Here is a 19,769-nt window from a genome sequence, read left to right on the forward strand (position 1 = left end):
AATTCCAAAAATAAACCTTAATAATAGTTTTCTATTATCATCATCAATTAAACCATATAGTTAACAGATGTGATAATAAAATTCAAAGTTTTATTTTTGGTGATCACATTTACAGCATCACATATTCATAAAATTACTGGAAGTAAAGTCAGAGCATGTTTTATTTACTTGTCCTTGTCCTTCAGCATTTTCATACATGAATACGAGTGTTTCTAGCTCTCAATACTATTTCTCATTTTCTCCCTCACCCACTGAAAGACTTCAGCTTACCAATGAGTTACCCTACTTTTTTGTGTGCTATCCACTGAGTCTAACTAAGGTTGCTTTCTTGAGTACATGTGGGAGATCATTTACTAAATCTTGGGCAAATTAAAAGCACATAGCCCAATGAAGAAATGACTATTCTTCTACTAGCAACTATGAAATGACAAGAAAATGAGGGCTAGTGGAGCCTCATAATACTGTCCCTCTTATGATGAATTGTTGATGGACCTATCTTGTGCATGTAGGTTCGTGAGTGCAATGGTGGTACCATGTCCAGATGGCTCTTCATGTTGTTTTTTTTGTTTTTGTTTTTGTTTTTGTTTTTGTTTTGTTTTGTTTTGTTTTTGTCTTAAGAAAGGGTTTCTCTGTGGAACAGTCCTAACCATTCTGGAACTAGCTCTTGTAGACCAGGCTGGCCCCAGGCAGTGGCAGAACAATCTTTTAACTTTTGAGCATTTAGTTTTTCTCATGTTTCTATTCTGGCCAATAGAAATCAAATCAGTAAGCAATGCGGCAACTCACCCTCAAAATTAATTGAACGATGTTAATCATGAAAATATGTACTTTGAGAATTCTATTCTAAGAACCATTGCTCTGTCATTCAAATAATATAAGAAAAATTGCAGTGGATGCTTCTGTAAGAAATTACACTAATAGGCAAAAGGATAAGAAAAAATATTAGACAGAAGAAGCTAGGGTGTGGGGAAATGTGTGATTATAGAAAACACTTGGAATTGTGTCACCAAATACATTCATCTCAGTTAATGAAAGTACTTTTATTCTAGAAAGTAGAGAAAATTAGTCAAAACTAATGAATGAATGAATGAATAAACAGATGCATTCTTGCAAGCTATTTCACAGATAGTATAACTCATCGTTGACAAATTCAGTTTTAGGAGTAGTGATGTGCCAACGAGAACAAATGAGCGCATTTTCCTGGATAGTTTAGTGGTGTTTACTCATGCAATTTTCTTCCTCTGCTGGATAACTTTGGACAAGAGTGGATAACTTTGGACAAATACATAATTTGTATGGGAAATGAGAACATTTCTTACTGTCTGTCTCCATTTCATTTACTCTGTTTGCAACTCTTTGTGCTGTGCAAGTGACTTTGTATACTCACACCAACATTTACAAGATAAAGCAATAACACCAGAAGGGCTCTGAACTGATGATTCACATTGCTCCTGCAATCAAAGTTTCCATGGGTAGTTATCTTGTTCATACTGTTTAACCAAGAGGAAGAAAAACTACACGTTGGTTTAGCTAAAGACTAATGTAAAGAAATAAACTGAATTGGGTTAGTAACGTGTTTCAGCAAAATCTAAGAACTATTTTGTCTTTATTTCTCCTCAGCAAGAAAGTTTGGAATCAATCTATGTTATGATGTAACTATATCACTCCTGCGAACATACCCAAAGGACTTTCCATCCTACCACAGGGACACTTGCTCAACTATGTTTATAGCAGTGTTATAGTGTTATTCATAATAGACAGAAATTGGAAACAACATGCATGTTCTTCAACCAAAGAATGGATAAAGAAAATGTGGTGCTTACACATAGAGTATTAATCATCTATTAAAAACAAACACATCTTAAAATTTGCTAGCAAATTGATAAAACTAGAAAAGACCATCCTGAGTGAGGTACCCAGACTTGTCTACTTGTAAATGGATATTAGCGATTAAGTAAAGAATAATTCTTCTGAAATCCACAGACCCAGAGAAGCTAAGCAACAAGGTGGACTGAAAAGGTAATGTGACTCATGGATCTTCCTGATAAGGAGAAGTAGACTAGATTTTGTAGGTGAATTGGGGGCAAGTGAGGATGGAAAGATGAGGGATAAAAGGGAGGAGAGAGAAAGTCCTGGGATAAATTATTAGGATTGTTGTGCATTTGGGAAAATATATTATAACCTAGTGCAGTAGAAGCTTCCTGAAATCTACAAGAATGACCCTAGTGATGACTCTTAGTAACCGGGAATGTAGATCCTGAACCACCATCTTCTGTAACCAGACAAGGCTTCAATGGTGGGACTGGGTCATCAATCCAGCCACAAAATCTTCAGCATACAATTTGTCCTGCCTGCAAAATATGTTGAGTTAATGGTGACATAGAACTTGTGGGAGTGATTAACCAATGACTGATCCAACTTGAAGCCATGCTACTAGGAATTTGAAACTGCCTGAATGGTCCAGAACCAGAGCCTAGATAACCCACGGATCCTGAATAGAACCAAATACAACTGTTCAAAAACAAACAAACAAGAAATTAAAAACGTAACCAAATGATTCCTAATGATATTCTGCTGTACTCGTAGATTGCTGCTAGCTCAAATGCCACCAGAGAGGCTTCATCCACCAGATGGGAGCAGATGCAGAGAATCTCAGTCAAACATCACATAGAGCTCAGGGAATATTGTAGAGGGAGAAGAATGATTGCAGGAGGCAGATGAGGAGAGAGCACCACTAAAAACAATGGCCTATAAATCAACTAAATAAAACTCAAAGGGGCTCAAAGGGGCTCACAGAGACTGAAGTAGCCATCAGGGAGCCGGTATGGCTCTGTGCTATGTCCTCTAGATTTATGTTATGGTTGTGTTGCTTACTGATCTTGTCAGACTCTTACCGGTGGGAGTGGGTGTGTATTTGATCCTTTCACCTGTTCCTGGAACCCTTTTCCTCTTACTAGGCCATCTTATTCAACCTTGCTATGAGGATATATACCTTGTATTTTTGCAAAATACTTATTGTTATGCCATGTTAGGTTTATATTCCTGGGAAGTCTGCTCTTTTATGAAGGGAAATGGAGGAGGAGTAGAAGAGTAGAATGAAGGGTTTAAGGAGTGGAGGGAAGGGAAACTGTGGATGGGATTTTATGAAAGAGAGAAGAATAAATTATGTGTTTTGTATGTGTGTGTGTGTGTATAACCAATAAATAAATATAAAACAATATATATTGCTTTATAATAAAAAATAGATAAATAAAAATTATATATATATATATATATTCACGTTGAAAAGATGGATTTTCAGATTTTCAAACTTTTCCACAAAGCTAAACCTTGACTGCTCTTGATTATAGAATCTGTGTGTTCTTCATAATATCACTGAAAAAGTAACTCTACATACATTTTCAACGATAGATAGAGATGCATTAAAGTCTTCAGTGACAACACTCTCCTCCCCTCAAAAAACACAGAGAAAGAAAAAGAAACAGTCTAGAGATAAAGTCATTGAAGAGAATCCTTAAAAATGGTCACAAAGATGTTGAAATATAGCTCTTCACAGTTGATGGCTTTTGATGGGAGGATGACAAAGCAGTCACTTTTCTTTAAGTGACTGATTACTGGGAGTTTGATCATACTCCAATGAGTGAATGGATAATGCAAATTGGACTCAGTGTTTTTCTATCTTTCTTCCTTTCTCTCTCTCTCTCTCTCTCTCTCTCTCTCTCTCTCTCTCTTATGCTTTTTTTTCTGTGGAGGGCATAGAAGTGGAAGGGTAGATCTGGGAAGATGGGAAGAGATTGTGATCTCAGCACACTGTATGAAAGCTTCAAATAATCAGTAAAAATATTAATGTTGGGAAAGAAAACAGTTTTTCTATGTCTCTTTCACATCCTATGGTAGAACACTTAATTGTGTGTCACTCTCCTTAATTGCTACTTCCTCAGTTATGAAATTGGCTATGCAGCAAGAAAGCTAATTATAAATATGTAAATGGAAATTTTCAGTGGTAACTTTACAGAAATGATAAAGGTGAATACTTAGTACTCCCTTTTGGCTTTAAGGTTCATTGCTGCTGTATATCACAGATCTGTCAATTTATACAGGTTTTGAATTGCTGATGTTCAAGATATTTTAAGAAGTTGATTTTTAGCATTATTATCCTTTATATTATAGATTGATTCAAGAATCAAAAGAATTATTAATATTATCATTACTCCCATAGAAAGATGCAACAAATCTTGACTTTCTATAACTTCTTATATTCTTAAGGAATTTTTATCAATTATCTTCTAGTTATATTCCAGTTATCTAGTTTGAAGTGTTTTATTACCAATTTATAATTGTGTTTTCATAGCATTCAAATATTTTATTTATATTTTCTTACTAGATGCTACAATATTTGTAATAATTTTGTTTCATATTTTTGTTATTATTTCTAAAAGTCATATGAAATTATTTATACTATTTTTATGTATTTATATCACTGAGATTCCTAAGAAAATTTTTTGTCATATTTGATCATTTTGGTTATTTTTAAATACCCAAGTGTTTTCTTGAATAAAAGCACTTCTGAAAACTTTTAGAACAATTTTAATCATCAAATGGTGTCATTTTATAATATTTACATCTGTAATGAGTATATTTATACATTTTGTGTTATAATGTATAGTACATTATACATTAATGTGTTAATTAATGTATTAATAAATTACATTTAATATTGAATATTATATGAAATCAATGTCTAGCTATTATAAATATGTAGTTAGCATCATTTTCTTGACAGGTACTACCCTAAAGTCCAACACAAAAAAACATTAATAATTCAATTTAAATTTAAAAATTAAATTTAAGTTGAATTGAAGTTCATTTCTATTAACACAATTGTACATTAGTTAAAACATCAAAATAATTCTTCAGTGCAATCATAACACTATCTGTGTCTAGGATGGAAAACCATCATGTAGCAGTGACCTATTAGTCATCCTGAAGATCATTGTTCTCTGGTTAGAAAGGGTATGATGAAAGCAAAGAGTGAGAACAAAGTTTTGAAGGCTTTTGATGCTAGAGAAAGGGCATAAGAGTAAAGAATGCTTCTGGGTATTACTAGAGTGCTGGAGTTAAATTCCCAGCGCCCTAAATAGGACAGGTAACAACTGACTGTAACACCAGTTCTAAACAATCTCATCAATGCCTTTTTTCCTACAGATATCTACAAACACGTATTATATACTCACACAAACAGACTTTACACACAAAAACATTTAAAATAATGTTTAAAGGTATTATATTTTGGAATGATACAAATTTATTAGCTATATTCTATTAATTATAGTTTAATCACAATACTCAGAACTTATTATGACTGTGAATTGGTTTAAAAGCCAGAATTGCAAGAAAATAAGTACTTGAAGAGCAATTACATGGCTCTTCCACAGATGCTAAGGAGGATGAACAAACTAAAACTTTATGAGTTTGAAGGTAAGTAATAGGGGATACAATTACTCTCTTTTCCCCTTTATCTCTTTTTCTATCTATTCCACATCATAAGGAAAGACCACATATTTCTATTTCTATGAATAACTTAGATAAACTACATTCTCAGCAGAAAGACAGTATTAACTTCCAGATATGGAAATAGCTGAGATTTCTCATGAATTGCTCCTATCTAGCCTTTGGGTCTTTCAAAGAATCCGACCTTGATTAGAATCTTAAGTAACAGAATTTATAAACACAGTAATTGATTGATTTCCAGGGCTTAAGGTTATAAAGTCGTCACAGATACCTCTAAGCCAGAATACCAGCCATAATATATTGCCAAGAAGTACATAAAATTATTTAAACACTTTCTTAAATATTGTGTCTGAATTGCTCATCTTGACTACAACTTCTCTAAAACTATTGCTGAATTTTCATATGGAGATTATTATTTTCACTATCCATCAAGTATACAAAATTTGATCTTACAAAACAGCTTTGGAATTATCACCTATCCAATTCTTACTTCAAGATGAATTCTAATCAATATTCTTGGAATATTAAATGATTCATATTGATAAAAAATTAAAGAAATGTCTACTGGCGTAATAGTGGCAGAAAAGCAATGGGAGTGATAAACCATAGTTTTTATTGTATTCAAAGCCTGTTCCTTGAGAATAATTCTCTGCTTGGTATTGTTAACAGAAACAAAAGAATATGCCATAAGAGCCAATCTATTCCTATTAGTGTGCTAAATTGGTAAAATAGCCAACTAAGTCATAGATTCTTTTCTGTATATCCATAAACTACTAAATATTTCAACTCTTAGCAGAGAGACATTTTGTGTAGATGGCAGTCAATCCAAAGATTAACAATCTTTCAACAGACAAAGAAAAACAAACTTGAAAGTTTTTAGTTCTGAATTAGATATTGCTTCTATATCATACCACCTCCTGTACGATGTAAGCATACTCACATAAAGGGGTATGGAGTGAAAGGTTTATGAATGCCAGAGGGAGTTTATGTCTGTAACATTTAACATGGATGTAAACAGTTTTAATGAACCTAGCAGTATAGTTGAACAAACGAACTCATAGTGACTCAGATTGTATGCACAGGACTTGCACACAATTATTACAGACAAAAATCTCAGCATAAGTGTGGGAGGAGTTGAGAGTGCTCCACCCACACCAATATGACAAATTATTAGTAGTTGATAGCTATCAGAAGATGGAAAGTCACTTTTCTTTAGTATGAAGGCATTAAAAGGCTACCTATGTTTCCAAATATGGTCACGCTATAAACATAAAGAAAACTCTAGATGAAAACAGAGGGCAATAATTATAGAATAAAAAGTACATGATATTGGTAGGAAAAATAAGGGGGAATGTGGGAGGAATGGAAATGAAAGAAAGAGAGCTGGATTGGAACCAAACACATTATACAAATGTTCAAATATTAAATAAAAATTTAAATAGTAAAAACTTATTTTGATTAGTTACCTTTGCATAGTAGGCATTAATGGTTATTTCCAATTACATTATTTGTAATATATATGCATATTTGACTATAACTTTTTTCTCTTAAAGCATTATATATTCAAGGTAACATTCAAAATCCTCATATATCACTCCATGTACGTCAATAATAATGATAAAATTTGAAGTGTTAGAAAATAAACTAAAAGGTTTGCAGCTCAGTTAGCAGAGCATTTGCTCCTCATCTATGAAGTCTTGTGAAGACTGTGCAGTATTGAACAAAAATGTCCATAACAGGGCATTTCTAAAACATAGTCGTTGAGAAACAAATGTAGGAAGATTAGTAATTCAATTCATATTTTGGTACATACTAATTTGAGACTAGTCTGTCATAAAGATAACTGTCTTAATTTTTTAAGCAATTAATCAATCGATTAATTAATTGTATTTACTTGGTACAGAGCTGAGAGAAAAATATAAATGAAACTCAAATGCTTTTGCAACAGAAACACATAAATTTAAATAGAAGGAAGAAAATTATGAGCGATGTCATTAGATTTAACATTAAGTCTGAAGAGGTAAATAAAGCCCCAGAAGAGAAGTTCACCGCTAATAATTTACTCAGTTGTTTGTATGGTAAGAAATGTCAATTCATTCCCATAACAAGGACAGAGAATAGACAGGCTGCTTACTTCCAGTGTGTGGCTCACTCCACACGGTGTTCCTGGATAACATCCAGTGCACTCTCCTGTTCTGGTCACAGTGACCTCTCAGAAATCCTTTACTGGGTATTTTAAGAGCACTTCCACTTGTCTTGAAATCATTGATTGGCTGTACTTTTACCAGCTTAAGAAAATTCAGCTCATTCAGTTAAAATGAATATAACAAGTGAAATGGAGTTTGAAACATTACCAAGGGTCAAAAAAAGTAAAAATACACAGTAATTTTACAAAAGAATGAAATATATATGGTGTGTGTTTATATTTATACATATATGTATTTTTATATATAAAGATCTAATATATAATAAAATCAAACTATCATAAATTTCCATTTTCTCTATTCCCTACACCTTTATTAATATAACAGTAAAGTTTACTTTAGGAACCGTAAGTTATTAATTGATAATCTCATAGTATTTTTAGAATTTCTTTTCTCTTCTTCAATCTCTTCTCTCTTTCCTCCCCTGGGGTATAAGTGGCATGACATCAATGGTTTACACTTACTGTGTGCAGTTTTTTAATCAGTTATATATGTGTACAATTGTGATTCCATTTCCATAGTAAAGAGAAGACTTGGGCATCCTCAGTATTAGTCTTCCTTGTGTAGTTACACCTCTCTAAAAACACCTTTACAGATACCTAGAAGCCTATATTTTATGATTATTCTAAGTTCAGTCAACTTAATAAGAACAACCATTGTAGTGATATTTCATTTGTATTTTAATAAATAAACCTTGCCAGAAAATCAGAGTGCAAAAGAGCCACACTGGTCAGTCATACAGACTAGGCAGTGGTTACACACACCTTTAATCACAGTAACCACAGTAATTTGCCATAGAAATCGGGCTCAGACGGTAGTAGTGCACACCTTTAATCCCAGCACTAGAGAGAAATGTAAGACAGGAGGAAATACATAGTTTCTTTCTGAGATTTCTGAAGGCAGCAAGATCACGACTTTGGACTGAGGTAGAGGGAATATCCAGTGATTGACTGTTTTTCTTTTCTGTCCTTCGGGTTGAACTCCAGTTTCTGCCTCTGGATTTTTATTAATCGTGCTACAAACCATCACACATATACTCTTATAAACTTGACACTCAAGCACATCATAATATGTGACCCTGCTCTAGATAGGCTCATAGCCTTATGGCTCAAAATGCATTTAGTTTATTTCTAACAATCCTTCAGGTCTTAGTTTTTCTAATGTTCAAAATCCCAAAAATATCTTTGGGTACTTAATTTTGAAAAATAATATGTATAATAAAATGTAAATGGAGTGCTCTGGATATACAGTTCTTATCAATAAAGGAAAGATGGATGCATAGCAAGGATCTGAAAATCCCTTCTTTGGAGGACAAAGACCAAATCTCTCAGCTCAAAGTTTAGCACTGGAGATGGTGATATAACAATCTGAGCCAATGTTCTTAAGCCCTATTCTATTCTGCCACCTGTAACAAGTAAAGCTTGTTTTTTGGCCTGGCTCCAATTGTTACCTGTACTTTTCCCTGTCAGGCATTCCACAGTCCTAGCATCTTAAGATTCTACTAATATCAATTACAACTTATGTTTCATCTTTGCAACTTTACCCAGTGGCTTCTAGAGGGTCCTTTAGTTGGGAATCTGACCTTACCATACATAGTTTCCTCTCAGTGGCGTTTTGGAACTTTGATGTAATCCTCCATAACTGTTACATTATAAGGTCCTTTAAGATAGTATCATGGGGACAGCTAGAAATAGATTTTACTTACTTTCTAATGTATCTATAGCAACTGCAGTAGCCACTGTGTTCTCCTGCAGGAGAATCTAGAAGAACATTTGCCTCAGCACTTTTTTCCCAGATAGTTGGAGCCACTGATTTGTGAGCTCTTCCACTCAAGGGACTTTTCCTAAAGTTCCAGCAAAGAGTATCAGCTTTCTCACTAATAGGAATTAATCACTCTATCTACTACGGCTACATTTTCCACACCATCCCCATCTCCATTTTAAAACTTGCTGACATTTCTTGTGTTGCTAAATTGCACATTTCTCATAATGTCTGCTCCTTCCGCTGACTCAGTGGCGAGCAGTAACAATGCCACAGTTGCAATGTTATATTGACTTGGAATTTCCTTCAAACAAATGAGTTCAATAATCTGAATTCAGTCTTGCTCAAGGATCAATGGATAGCACAGGGGCAAAGCACACCAGACTCTGTGCCAGGCAGTAATATAAATGGCATCTATCTTGGTTCCCAATAAGGTGTTTATTTCTCTCTAGAACCTCAAAATCTCCAGTCTTTGCTTCATCCACTGTTTTAGTATTCTAGATTTCTTTTTTTTTGAAAGTAATTTTATTAAATTATAAAAGTTTCCATTTACGCCCCTCTTCCCAACACCCTCCCACTCCCCCCACTCCCTCTCCTCCTTCCTCTCCATCCCTAAGAGCAGTCAGGGTTTCCTGCCCTGTGGGAAGTTCAAGTTCCTCCCCCTTCCATCCAGGTCCAGGAAGGTGAGTATCCAAACAAACTGGATCCCAAAAATCCAGTATATGCAGAGGAAACAAGTCCCAGTGTCATTGTCAGTGGCTTTTCAGAAAGACTCCGGGCCAATCACATTCAGAGAATCCACAAGATTGACAAACCCCTATCCAAACTAATCAAACAGCAGAGAGAGAACATGCAAATTAATAGGATCAGAAATGAAAAGGGGGACATAACCACAGACACAGAGGAAATTCAGAGAATCATTAGATCTTACTACGAAAGTTTATATGCCACAAAGTTGGAAAATGTAAAAGAAATGGACATTTTTTTAGATAAGTACCATATACCAAAGTTGAACCAAGACCAGGTGAACAATCTAAATAGACCTGTTAGTCGTGAAGAATTAGAAGCTGTTATCAGAAATCTCCCTACCAAAAAAAGCCCAGGACCAGATGGTTTCAATGCAGAATTCTACCAGAACTTCCAGGAAGAGCTAATACCTATACTCCTTAATGTATTCCACAATATAGAAACAGAAGAGTCATTGCCAAACTCCCTTTATGAAGCTTCAGTATTCTAGATTTCTACCGGAATTATCATTTAATAGTGGCCTATGGATTCTGTAGCTCAGTCTCCAACATTTCTTACACTTTTTCCACAACAGGGTTCCAAACACCTAAAAATCACATCAACAAATATTTCAGATATCTGTAAACCATAATTGTCAGAAAGCAAATTGCTGTTGTCATAAATTTTGTAGCTCCTGACAATGCCTTGTATCAGCCAGGGGGAAAAATACATACACCATCCACTCATGTTTAAGAAAGGGATTACTCGGGGGGCTGGAGAGATGGCTCAGTGGTTAAGAGCATTACCTGCTCTTCCAAAGGTCTTGAGTTCAATTCCCAGCAACCATATGGTGGCTCACAACCATCTGTAATGAGATCTGTTGCCCTCTTTGTCCTGCAGGCACACATGTAGGCAGATATTGAATGCATAATAAATGAATAAATATTTAAAAAAAAAGAAAGGGATTACTCTTTAAATCTTCCTGTGGGGCGTATTAACAAATGTCAACATGGTTTACAATATAAATTTAATCAGGTCTAGAATCAACAGGTCTGTTGATTGCATTTATAATGTAAACCGTGTTGACATTTTCCTATAAACTACATTATAACTTAAAAATATTTCATATTTTCAGTTTGGAAATTACATTTATAATATACAATGTTATGTGATACTTAATTCTGTCTTGCTTTCTACATTAGTGAAGAATATGCTCCTGTAATTAGAAACTGTATTCATAATGTCAAAAAAAAATGTCATTTTCTATTATACAGCTAAGACAGAAGAGGCTTTCTATATAAATAGTGGGTTTTGGGATCTGAGAAATCCAGTGGTATAAAAGGTTATAGTGCAGGACAATGAGGCACACCCCTTTAATCCCAACATTTGGGAGGCCGACAGGCAGTACCCAGTGCATTGAAAGGCAGTCTGCTCTGAAAAGGGAGTTCCAGGACAGCCAAGAGTTTTACACAGAGGAACCCAGTCTCAAAAAAACAGAGAACGAAACAAAACATGACAGAACAAAACAAATTAGGAAAAAAAAAAAAGGTCATAGCAAATTTTACTTGCCACATGTTACTGGTGAAATAAAATCATCGTCCAGCATATGACTCTTAGAAAAGAAACATATGACAAAAAAAGAATTCTTAATGTCAGAGCAACCTGTTTAGAACTCATTCCTAAAACCTACAAGGAAAAGTAAAGCAAACAAGGTTCAGAGGAAACATTTGGTTTAAAAAAAAAAAAAACATATTTTTATTTACTTTTAAAACCTCATCTATTTAAATACTCACCAGGGCAGAAAGATTCATGAATATTCCACAGAGAACTTGTGGAGGTCAGAGGATAAACTGTAGAAGTCAGTCCTTTTCTCTATTATGCAAATTCCAGGGATAAAACTCCAGTCAGCAGGCTTAGAGCTCCTGGCTCTGCCCACAGTCCATCTGGTCTACCCAAGAAACAGTTATTTAGCTACTGATAAATCAAAGTCTACTGGATTCCTCTTAAGTAGACATTTTAACTGTAGAAAAGAAATTCTATTAAACAGATATGACTATGACTAAATTTATTTTATTTATAACTGACCTTAATACAAGACAACTCTGAATACCAGGTTGAGGAAATAATCCTGGAAGAGAATGGGTTTACAGATAACTTTTGAGAAGTTTTTTGATATTTTTATCTTTTGTTTTCTCCTAATAGAATCAGTATAAGAAGAATAACTTTTTTAGATCAAAAATAATAGAAAATTCCTAAAATGTCAGCATTTTTGTTAGCACACAAGAATGAAATATAGCAACATTATTTCAAAAGGGTAATTTTAATAAAAAATAAATGATCCAGAGAACATGACTGGTATAGATTTGAAGCCCTAAGGACAGAGAATATTCATATTTTATTTTAGTAATGCTTATATTTACTTGTTTAAATAATCATGTAATGGGAAAAACATTTCCCATCAATCATTCTTTTACCTGTGCGGGGCTTGGATGTTTAAGTCCATGTCACTCCCCATGTCTGGAAAGCTTATAAGAGTAGGAATAATTCAACAAAGATCATGCTGCTTCTGCATAGGTGCTGGAGATCCAAATGCAGCCTACCAGTGAATGAAGCAGAAAGTGTCTCTCCAATGGATACTCATCTTGCCTCACAAATTGAAGATTGGCAAAATGGTTGTTTATTTTTATTATATTAAGGAATGAAAAATAACTTTCCTCTTGCTTGCTCATCTTTGTCATATTTTTAATGTTTATAGATTCCCTAGAAAATCCACCAGAAGAAAATTTTTTTGTCTATGCCTGTTGCACATTCCATGTTGTGTGATTATGAAACCAGTTGGTCAAATTGAGGAGTGTGAAGACTTTTTCCAGCAACAAAATCATAACTAGTAAAATTGTTATAGTCATACAGAAGGAACACATCAAAATAGAGATAAGCATGGCAGGGAAAGATGAAGGCAGGGAAGAAATGTATGAATAAAAAATATTGATTAATTACCTGGCTCACGTGAAATTAAGAACGCAAACTATGTATGTAACATTGCCTGTCATTCCTGGTTTTCATTAAAACTCTATTTAGCATTTTTCATTCAATCTATTATAAAATTTTGGAAAAGTTTGTGAAAAAGAGAAGGCTAAGTGTCTATTACTACCATTAAGACAAAGTATAAAGTAAAGTTTAGTTTGTTTTCATATTCAACTTGAGTATATTTAGAAGTACCTAGGCAATACACTTTTGAGTCCAGTCTATCTATAAAGCTGTTTCCAGAGACATATAAGTGAGGAGAAAAGACACACACTGACATGGTGTGGTACTTTACTATAGACTTCAGTCAGTCCAGGACTGATAAAAGCAGAAAGTGTGTGGAACACCAGCATTCTCTCTTGGCTTTCTGACTGAGAAAAAATATGAACAACTGCCTCAAGATCTTCCTACTACAAATATGAACATTTTTTGCCACCATGCTCTTCCCATCATAATGAACATAACCTTAAACCTGAGAAAAAGTTTACAATTAATATAAAAGCTAGGACAGAGAAGTGGAGTCATTGCTGTGATAAGATCATGAAGAAGATATATTCATGAGTTTTATCTGTATTGATGTTTCTCCTCATGTCTTCCAGCGATTCTTATCATTGAATTTAAAGCCCTCTCACTTAAAACAAGAGGATCACAATTGTAGATGATCAAGAAAACTCTACTTGTAGGCAAACTTTTACTAAATAATGCCATATTTATAGGTTCTGGGTATTCATCACAAAATATTGCACAATGTAAGTATACCATAAGGTGGTAATGTTTGACAGCACATACAGAGAAGCAGAAGATGTCCTTTGAAAGGACAACTAATGGCAGAGCCTGTGCTATAACTTCGGCCTTCAAACTCCAAAAATCATTTGCTCTTTCTGAAAGCTCAAAGACAGCTTATTGTTATCCATTCTAGTCAATGACTGTTTACTTCAATGTAAGTAAACAATAAATTTAGAAATATCAATTACTACCACCATATATTTCTATATTTATAGTTATCTTAAAATATTTTAAAAAAAAGAAAAGAAAAATTGTAAACATGAAAGAAAAAGACCAAATAAAAGATATTTTATAATTTAGCTTCAGGTGGACAGAATGAGTGAAGAATAAAAGTCAAAAGTTGTTTTAGTGTCATATATAAGTTGAATATATGCCTTTAAAATTTAGAGTAAAAGGTTATGAGCATGAGAAATAATATATGCTATGACTAAAAGTTATATCTAGTTCTTGGAAGTAAATAAGCAGATAATTACTCTTGCATATTGATAATACCTTCAGGCTAGGTCATTTCATTTTATTCTTATGTGAATGTTGAAAATGACCACAACTCTTATCTCTTGTAGACCCATTTCATTTCACCTTAAAAGCTTTTAGAAACAAAGAATTGCAAACAATTCTGAACCCAGTATTTTCGTTTTAAAGTATGTAGATTAAGTATTTTTAAATTTTCTCTTTTGATTTTCTTTAGATACTTTGATGAAATTTTTTTTAAGTTTATTAAAATATAAAAGTTTCCATTTCCGCCCCTCCTCCCAACACCCTCCCCCTCCCCCCTCTCCCCCTCCTCCTCCCTCTCCATCCCTAAGAGCAGTCAGGGCTTCCAGCCCTGTGGGAAGTTCAAGTTCCTCCCCCTTCCCTCCAGGTCCAGGAAGGTGAGTATCCAAACAGACTGGATCCCAAAAATCCAGTATATGCAGAGGAAACAAGTCCCAGTGTCATTGTCAATGGCTTTTCAGAAAGACTCCGGGCCAGCCACATTCAGAAAATCCGGCCACATTCAGAAAATCTGATTGGGTCACATGCTCGTTCAGTCCCAGTCCAACTGGCCTTAGTGAACTCTCATTAGATCAGTCTCCTTGTATCAGTGGGTGATCGCACCCCTCATAGTCCTGAGTTTTGTTTTTTTTTTTTTCATGTTCTTCCTCCTTCTGCCCCTCATTTGGGCCATGGCGGGCTCAGTCCGGTGCTCCAATGTGGGTTTCCGTCTGTATCGCCATCCATCGTCGGATGAAGGATCTATGGTGATAAGCAAAATCTTCATCAGTATGGTTATAGGCCAAGGCCGGTTCAGGCACCCTCTCCTCTGTCCAGAGAACAATCTGGGGATCTCTCCTTGGACCCGGGATCCCATTTGTAATCAAGTCTCTTGTAAACAATAAAATGACTCCCTTAGTTGAGATATATTCTTCCCTGAGATGATATTCTTTTCCCTGTTCTAATTCCTCACAGTTCCTCTCTACTTCCTTATCTACCCAATGTCGTATTTTTTCTTGCAACAACAAAAACAGGAAAAATATCAAGTAACAAAAAACATTTCCAAAAAGAAAATATGACCAGAAATACCAAAACAGTCTTCTTCTAGTGCCTTCTCTTAACAAAACAAAAAGGATCTTATTGGCAATGAATAAATTAGCGTGGTCATCCCAGTCATCTTCGGTGAATCAGAGCAATAGGAAGCTGTGTTTGCAGAACAGAGATTAGCCTCAGAGCTAAAACTGTTCTTTCAGCTTCCTGCTTTCCTCCATGGCATTTGCTACAAAGTGAAAATAAGAGTCACATCCTTTCTGGATGATAAACACCAAGAAAGCACAAAATTTGTGATCTTTGCTTAATTGTGTTTTTTCAGTAAGTAGCATAGTACATGTCCACAGAAATTGCCAATTGTTTTAAAAATGATAGTCTGTATAAGTAATCAAGATTTGTACTATGAAAATATTTGGTACTTATATAATAACTCAGTGCAAAAGAATATTTGGACTGAATTGTAGTACTTGACTAAGAAATAAAACCAAAATGTTTAGCAAATATTAATTTAATCATATGCCAGAAACAGCAAATTACCTCTGCAGTTCTCAGGCTAATTAGAATTAAACAGTTGTGAATTGCAGGAAATTAAAAAGCACCACTAAATACTTACTAAAATGAGAATATAAGAGAAGCAAAAAAGAAAAGTTTTGTTTTAAAAAAAATTGAGCAATCATTTTTTTTAAAAAAAACTCTTGCCCCATAGAGCCCTGTTATTATTTGAACAGAAAATGTCTACCACAATCACATATGTTTCAACAGTTTGTGCTTAGCTACTGGTTCTGATTTCTAAGACTATTGAAAAATCTGGAAGTGGAGCCTTCAGGAGTTAGATGACCAGGGACATCTTTGACGTTATATCCGTGTTCCACTTCCTGCCCAGTTTCGGGTTTCCTGTTCTGTGGAACAATCTGGAAGTTAGGGGAAAATAGTCCCAGTTACATGTCCTCCCACATGTGTCTGTATTCCACAATGCCTTCTCCAAAAAGATAGACTGTTCCTCTCAAGCCTAAACTAAAATAAACACTCCTCCCTTTGATGAGTTTCTAGGATCTTGGTCACAGAAAGGAGAATATTAATTTACAAAAGTATTCATATTAGTATTATATACTGGAATAAGACCTACTGTGCTAAACAATGAAACACTCTACATGCCATATTAAAAGATCAAATATTTTCATAGGTCTTCTGTATATGAACAAATGAACAAACAGTGCATGTAACATAAAGACTAACAATCTCATAATTAAATGTTTTTTCTAGTAAATGGTTAAGATCATTAAATAGCTATAAGCTAGATTTTTAATATTTATTAAAACAAGAATATAATATAAATTATTATGCTTAGTTGAAAGGTAATTTTATTGGAAAGTATTATTCAATTGATCTAACCTTATAACTATAGAAATTTTTATATAAAATTAATGAAACTTTATATGTACCATGTACTGTATGACAACATAAGCTGATGTGCAATGTAATCTTAATGATCTGTGGAAGAATTATCATTGCCCTTTGTATTTTATTAGAACACTGAAAGTATTCTTTCTTTCAATGATATAGAAAATATTGAAAAATAAAAGGTAGTGAATTGTACATTAGAACAATAAAAATACTAAAAACAGATTCAATTCTTTAGAAAATTTTTACTTAAAATAAATTCTTTGAAAAAAATTTATCAGAGGAGGTTGACCATTTCTTGCCTTCGTCTCATGTGTGTAACTGTATGAACATCTTCTTATGCCTTGGGGAATTGTCATTCTCCTTGCCAAGCTCAAATCAGCTTCTCACATCGCATCTTTTGCACTTTCAATGTCAAGACATGTTTTGAGAGTTCCTTTAATGTGAAGTGATTTTGCAGGCATCACTTCCTCAGGAGCATCTTCATCCTTTCCTCACCAGCACTTCGCTCATTTGTGGCAATCTGTTCAATCTTACTAAGTTACTTTGATTGCATGTTTGGAGTCTTCAAAATTGTGGTGGTGACAGCCTGACTGGGTTCCACTGTTTCTTCATTAACTACAGTAATGAATGATTTCAATTTTGCTCCAATTATCACTGTTCATTTCTTTACTGAAATTTGGCTGTTCCTCTCATAAATATGTCATTTCTTACAGTCTCTATGAGAAATAAGCAGCATGACATATATATATATATATATATATATATATATCACACAAACACACACACATATATATAATATCAAATGCAAAATGCAAAATCTACCAAAAGCCTTTAAAACAAATAATGTGATCTATCATGCATTTTATATATATATGTGGAATTTACATTGGTAATTTGTAGGTGAAAGTAAGAGCGAATCTGGAAATATGCTGAGTATTACAGAGTAATATTTCAGAGTAAATATACAACAGTTACTGTAGTTTGAGTCAGTTATTTATTTATTTTAAAATATGATTTTAATTGTAATAGACCTACCAACATAACCCAAAGAAGGGGAATCACAGAAACACTACCTCTAATGAATAATCAAAATTAACAACTACTGGTCATTAACATCTCTTAATATCAATGGTCTCAATTCACCTATAGAAAGACACACTGTAAGTGAATGGATACGAAAACATGATCCAGCTTTCTGCTGTATGCATGAAACACACCTCAATCTCAAAGACAGACATTACCACAGTGTAAAGAGTTGGAAAAAGCTTTGCCAAACAAATGAACCTAACAAACAAGTGGGTGTTGTCTTTACTAATATCTAACAAAATATATTTCAAACTAAATTTGAATCAATAAAAAGAGATGGAAAAGGACATTTTATACTCCTAACAGGAACAATTCTTCAGAATGAAGTCTTAATCCTAGATTCTATGCCCCTAATAAAAGGGCACCCACATATGTAAAAGAAACATGACTAAAATTTAAATTGCACTCAAACTCCACACACTAATAGGAGTCTTCAACACTCCACTCTCACCAATGGACAGGTCAACCAGACAGAAACTTAACAGAGAAATAAGAGAATTAACTGATGTCATGAATCAATGGACCTAACAGGCATCTATTGAACATTGTACTCAAAAGTAAAAGAATATACCTTCTTCTCAGCACCTCATGGAACCCTCTCTAAAATGGACCACATACTTGGTAACAAAACAAAACTCTCCAGGTACAAAAACTTTTGGAGTGACCCCTGTACCTTATCAGATCACCATGGTTTAAAGTTAGAATTTAACAACAATACTACTCTCAGAAAGCACATAAACTCATGAAAATTGAGCAGTGAACTATTGAACCACACCTGGGTCAAGGAGAAACAAAGAAAGAAATTAAAGGCTTCCTATAATACAATGAAAACGAAAGCACAATATACACAAACCTATGGGACAATATGAAAGTAGTGCTAAGTGCCTACATAAAGAAGTGGAGAAAGCTAACATCAGTGACTTAACAACACACCCGAAAGCTCTAAAACAAAAAAGAAGCAGATACATCCAGGAAGAGTAAAAGATGGGAGATAAAACTGAGTGCTGAAATGAACAAAATAGAAACAAAGAAAACAATACAAAGAATCAATGAGACAGAGAGCTGGATCTTTGAGAAAATCAATAAGATAGACAAACCCTTATGCAAGTTAATCAGAGAAAAAATATCCAAATTAACAAAATCAGAAATGAAAAGGGGGACATAACAACAGACATAGAGGAAATCTAGAAAATAGTCAAGTTTATTGCAAAAACCTGTACTCTACCAAATTGGAAAACTTAAAGGAAACAGACAATTTTCTGAACAAATATCACTTACCAAAATTAAATCAAGACCAGATAAGCAAACTAAATAAACCTATAACTGATAATAAAATAGAAACAGTCGTCAAAAGCTCCCCTCCACAAAAAAAAAAAAAAAAAGGTTTGGGCCAGATGGTTTCAGCTCAGAATTCTCCAAGATTTTCGATGAAAAATTAATACCAATACCCCTCAAAAGTTTTCACATAATAAAAACAGAAATAACATTGCCAAACTCTTTTTATGAGGCTACAATTACCCTGATACCCAAACCACATAAAGATATTACTAAGAAAGAGAATTACGGACTCTCACTTATGAACATTGATGCAAAAATACTAAAAAAAAAATACTGGTAAATCGAATCCAGAATACATCAGAACCATCATCCACCATGATCAAGTCGGCTTCATCTCAGAGATGCAAGGATGGTTCAACACACAAAAATCGGTTAATGTAATCCACCATATAAATAAACTAAACA

The sequence above is a fragment of the Myodes glareolus genome, chromosome 8 (assembly GCF_982192425.1).
Source record: "Myodes glareolus chromosome 8, mMyoGla1.1, whole genome shotgun sequence".
NCBI classification, from domain to species: Eukaryota; Metazoa; Chordata; class Mammalia; order Rodentia; family Cricetidae; genus Myodes; species Myodes glareolus.